Here is a 5,527-nt window from a genome sequence, read left to right as displayed (position 1 = left end):
ATCCTGAACCATCCTGGACATATTCAGGATGATCCTGAGGACGTTTTGTGCTGTCTGGGAAAGCTTGCTGACATAACCTGACAGCAAATTGACGGCAAAAACCGAGCAGAGCTTGACATGATTTGACGTCAAATTGGTGGCAAAAATCGAGCAAGATCTGCGCAAGACAATCTGACAGCAGATTGTCAGCAAAAACCGAACAAATTCTGCAGCTTTTGGCCATTCATATAAAACAGTATATTTAAATGGATTTAAAGTCTCAACCCTAAGTAACAAAATGATGATAAGTTTTGGTCATAAAATGATCATTAGATAATCAGACATTATATAAAATCATATATTAATGTGTTAAAACATATAGATAAATTTAAATAATTTAATTTATAAAATTAAAGATCTTTTTGGACAGAAATTGTTCGAATAAGTGAAAATCGAACAATTATTTGTCCGATTTGCCAAAAATCAGTTCAATATCTGAATTTCCTGTATAAGAATTGTGTCAAAAATTGAACTGATAGAAATATATATATTATAAAATTATTAGCATTTTGTAGGCTTTATATACACTCATGACAAGAATTTGAATACGGTATATAGATAATGAATAACGCGCCGCATAACGATAAGCGACTGAACTATTTTATAATACTTTGTAATAAGCTGCAGATTCTGTTCGGTTTTTGCTGCCAATTTGCCATCAGATTGCGCACTCCAGACCTTGCTCAGTTTTTGCTGACAATCTGATGTCAGTCATGTCAGCAAGCTTTGCTCGGTTTCTGCCGCCAATTTGTTGTCTAGTTATGTTAGCAAGCTTTGTTTGGTTTTTGCCGGCAATCTGCCAGCTTAATTGGTAATAACAACTCTTGTACCAAATTTGTAGCCTTCTTGCTGACAATAATTTGTAGCAAGCACTTGGCAATATCTGTTAGAACAGACGTGGCTGACTGGGTAAATTTAGCATTATAATAAAAAACAATTTTTTTACATTAAATTATGAAAGAAAAAATTTTCCTCTGGCCATCGAAGTAAAAAGTCCACTCTTCACTTTTCTAGGATTTTCCTAAATTCGGCAGATCTAAACAGATGAAAATACAAAATTAAAAATTTTAAAGCAACGCAAAAGAGAAAGGAAAGGTAATATTCTTTTGTTCAATATTTTTTTTTGCAATACTTAGGTCAGGTTGCACCAACATTATTTTGGATTTAAGCGATACTTAAACATATGTCTTTATCTGTTTTTTTAAATTAATAAAGATAGACACATATTTAAGTCTTGTTTAAAACCAACCCAGTGAGCAATATGTTATCAAAAGAAATTCATAAAGTACTCAAGTTTAAGAGTCGGACTTCCGAAAACACCATCAAAATGATAATATTATGATATCAATAAGTCCTCCAATGCGTCGATTTTAGAGGAAAGAAAGACATCATATAATTGACATCTAAAAGAATTCCACAATCTGACTTCTTATTTTAAATATCAAAAAGCCGCACACATGCGCAAGCAACGTACATGTGAACTAGAGACCCTGTGTTCTAGTGTGAACTGCGTGCCACTGCATGCTCTGGATTTCAAAGAGATAGCATTTCTTCAATATTAACGTTTTTAAGATAATCTTTCTTTCTTAAATTATAAATATTATTAAATATGTATTTGAGCATAAAATATATTAATATTTTCATATATATTTTTGTTATTTCTATATTTAACCTAAGAAGTTGGGTTATGTCTTCAAAAAATGTAAAGGGCGTTTTTTAATTCATCGATTGATCAATCGCATATGATGCGCAAGTACAGCAAAGTCCTGTATTTGCTACATTTGTGCATCATGCGATTGATCAATCGATGAATTAAAAAACGCCCTTTACATTTTTTGAAGACATAACCCAACTTCTTAGGTTAAATATAGAAATAACAAAAATATATATGAAAATATTAATATATTTTATGCTCAAATACATATTTAATAATATTTATAATTTAAGAAAGAAAGATTATCTTAAAAACGTTAATATTGAAGAAATGCTATCTCTTTGAAATCCAGAGCATGCAGTGGCACGCAGTTCACACTAGAACACAGGGTCTCTAGTTCACATGTACGTTGCTTGCGCATGTGTGCGGCTTTCGTAAAATATCTTAAATGGCACGCTTGCTAGAGATTTTAGAGATATCTATGAAGAGATATCATAAAGAGCTCTTGTGAAAGATATCTTACAAAAAGATAACTTACTGATATCATTTCTAAGAAAATTTAATTAAGTCTTTAAAAAGTTCTCTTAAAGAGCTCATCCTCTCAATAATGCTCACTGGGAAGATAACAATCGGTTGCAATCGGGCCGTAATACTTTTCTATAATATTAACCATCAAAGAAACTTTAACAGTTCCCAAATAGCACTATGATGTCTAAAATGATCCTTAAAGAACTCCTACGTAAGATTTAGACATCCTATTATATCTTCTTAAATATATCATAAGTGCTTCAGAAATTATTCTTATGCGTCGCTTTCAGAAAAAAATAAGATTTCTTCGAAAAGACATCAAAAAGAAAACTTTTCTTAGACTTCTTAATGAGATATCTAAAAGATATCTATTCTACGAATTCACACATATGATGTCTTGAAGACATCTGTTGTACAATTATTTAAGATTTCTGGCGGATGTCAGTTTGTAAATTTCTTATATTAAGAATCGAATGAAGTAAACTGGAATATGACAAATAATAAAAAACGAATTTATAATATCAAGCTAAAGTTGTCAAAAATATCGTCCTGTTCTTATTCATCCTTTAATAAGCTTCGATTTACTCCAGTTTACAACATACAATTTAATAAGTAACTGAAAAAACAATTTAAACAAAAAACAATTCAAATAAACCCGCATATTTAATTTATATCTATATTTTTACTGAGCCTAAAAAAATTGTATAGTGTAAGAAATCTTCACAAACAAATATGATATTATAGACTTATTCAGGTGTCATTATTTTATTATTGAATAATAAAATAACAAGTACATGAACCTTCTTTCGAAATTATATTCCTAAACATTATATTTCTAATATAAAATAGTTTTGATGATTTTTAACAAATAATAAATTTATTGAACTTTAAACGGTTTGACTATATTTAGAATTATCAATCGGAACTTAACATTTAATATATCTGTAGATAACATATAGGATTAAAAAAGTCGCGAATATAATATATATTATAAAATAAAACAAACAATACATATAAATTTTTATATGAAAATTTTAAAATTATGTTTGAGCGTGTTTTTTTCTGTATAACGAACTCGATCACTTGCATGTTGCAGCCATTTTTGAATAGTATCTTGTACGTCAAAGATTGTACAGTTACGCCCGGAATTGATCATAGATTCTGAAATCAAAAGTTATATAGTTAGAAAATAAGTATACTGCAATAAAAATATCTATACTACTGATGATTGGCAATTTTTGTGGGAACCATCAGGGAATTTGTTATAACTCATACATGAAGAATATTAGAATATTATAAGAATATTAAAATTGTTTAATATTTATAAGCTTGTGCAATACCTTTTAGTTAAAAAATGAATTACATAAAGACTTTTAAACAAGTGGCAAAATTTATAAAAATGAAAAAAGTTGTTATAAAAATATAAAATTAAAAAATAAGTTTTTCAAAGTAAAACTTTAACGATAACGTTTAAAAATAATAATATGTTACTATTTCCACACTAGTATGACAACTGCGGCTATTATTTTACAATATAAGTTACTATGCTATCGCTCTTATTGTTATTATTACTTTTATTATTAAAATAATAATAATAAGAATAATAATAATAATAGTGATTCGAAGTTATATAAAAAAGTGCATATACTACTATGAAGACAAAAATCATGTACCTATCATTATGTCCACAAACTTCATATCTTTTACTTTGATAGTTTTTTTCTGTCCTGTCCATGATAGTTTGCATGAAAATTCATCGTTTAATATTAATGTCAAAGCTTGTCGAACATGTTTTTTGACATCTTTACCGCCAATATTTTTAATCATTTTTTTCTGAAAAATAATATAATATGTATTATTACGACAGTTGAAAACAATTAAGATTACAGACCTTAAATCAAAATCGTTAGTTAAATTGTAATAAAAAAAGCTTCTATTCTATATTTATAAGATTAAAATAAAAAATAGCAAGTGTGTGTATTATACAGATAATAGATAGATAAGTAGATAGTTAGATAGATAATCAACCAAAAATTATGCGTAATTATGAGCATTTTTACTACATTGTAAAATTAAAATCAATCTTTTTAAAAATTTAGAAAGTGGAATACATAAAATATTTACATATTGTGCACGAGCTGTTGCATCTTCCTTTAATAATTTATTAAAATTTTCTAATTCTTGAACTGTTACTTCGAAATCGGAAATTGTGGTAGTGTATTTCCATCATTTCGCTGGGGTTCGTTTCCATTTAAATCTACAAAATGCATATCAATTGTGTTTATCTTATGCAATATAACTTGCATATTATGACGACATGCTTCTGCAAATAGAAACATAGCGTTAGTCAGTTGACTTGTGTAAATTATCTCTAAATCTCTAAAACTTCTCGCTTAGATGAGTAAAAGATCATTACAATTTCATAATAAAAATTTAATTAACTGTAAAAGTCTTATATAAAATGTTAAAATTTACTCAAAAGTTTAATCTTGATTTTTCAATCAAACAGGATAATTCTCTTCAAGAAGTTAACAAAAAATTGAATAAAAAATGTATTTAATCAATATAGCGATCTCATCTGCTCGTACTTACTACAACAGAATGTATGATGTTGATACGTAGAAGACTCATTCTCATTTATTATATATCAGTAGTAGGTATTTGCTTAGAGGAATCAGAATCGTCTTGAAACTGAAGAGTTTCTTCCTGTTCTTTTTTTGCAGTACATGTTGCAATTCGTATTGGTATATCTATTTTAAAAAACAATAAGATTCATTAATTTAAGATGGATAATAATTCCGCTTATATATAATAATATCAAGTTTAAAATTCGATAAATTTTTTCATAAAATAATGGTTTAATGAGAAGTTCAATTTATTGTCGAATAAAATAAAAATTAAATTTATATAAATAAGAAAAAATAATGTTTGAATTTTTTATCGAATCAGCTTAAAACAATAGCGTAGTAAATTAAAAATTTATGTACTCGTCTATTTTTACATTTTTTTGATTAAATTTTTTAATCAACATTTTTAAAATGATATTGAAAAACAGTCATTCTTTTATAAAACATACTTAAAAAACAAATTGAAAGTTAATAATATTTGTAATTAAAACTTTTTTATGCAGTACCTGCTGTTGATGATTGACAACAAAACTTACTTGTATTAACTACACTGCGAATTTTTGGTTTATCAGGTAAAATTTGTTGTGCCTCTAGCCGCTAAGGAAGAGGTCTTTAGGGATTTATACGCCCAAAGGATTAGGATCCACGCTCGAAATAAGACACTCCCGGACGTTAGGTA

General features: G+C 27.7%; 1 long non-coding RNA gene across 1 annotated transcript; it reads right to left on the bottom strand.

Moving 5' to 3' along the window:
• Positions 1 to 547: 547 nt before the first annotated feature.
• Positions 548 to 4,982, bottom strand: LOC115244770. Its single transcript, XR_003885425.1, has 5 exons — positions 4,814 to 4,982; positions 4,346 to 4,544; positions 3,895 to 4,054; positions 1,870 to 3,382; positions 548 to 1,442 (listed from the first exon to the last, which is right to left on the bottom strand). It is a non-coding gene; the product is annotated as an uncharacterized LOC115244770 (long non-coding RNA).
• Between the last annotated feature and the right edge of the window lie 545 nt (positions 4,983 to 5,527).

The sequence above is a fragment of the Formica exsecta genome, unplaced genomic scaffold (genome assembly GCF_003651465.1).
Source record: "Formica exsecta isolate Colony F162 unplaced genomic scaffold, ASM365146v1 scaffold863, whole genome shotgun sequence".
Lineage (NCBI taxonomy): Eukaryota > Metazoa > Arthropoda > Insecta > Hymenoptera > Formicidae > Formica > Formica exsecta.
The sequence above is the reverse complement of the archived record's forward strand: the minus strand, read 5'-3'. Positions and strand labels throughout refer to the sequence as shown.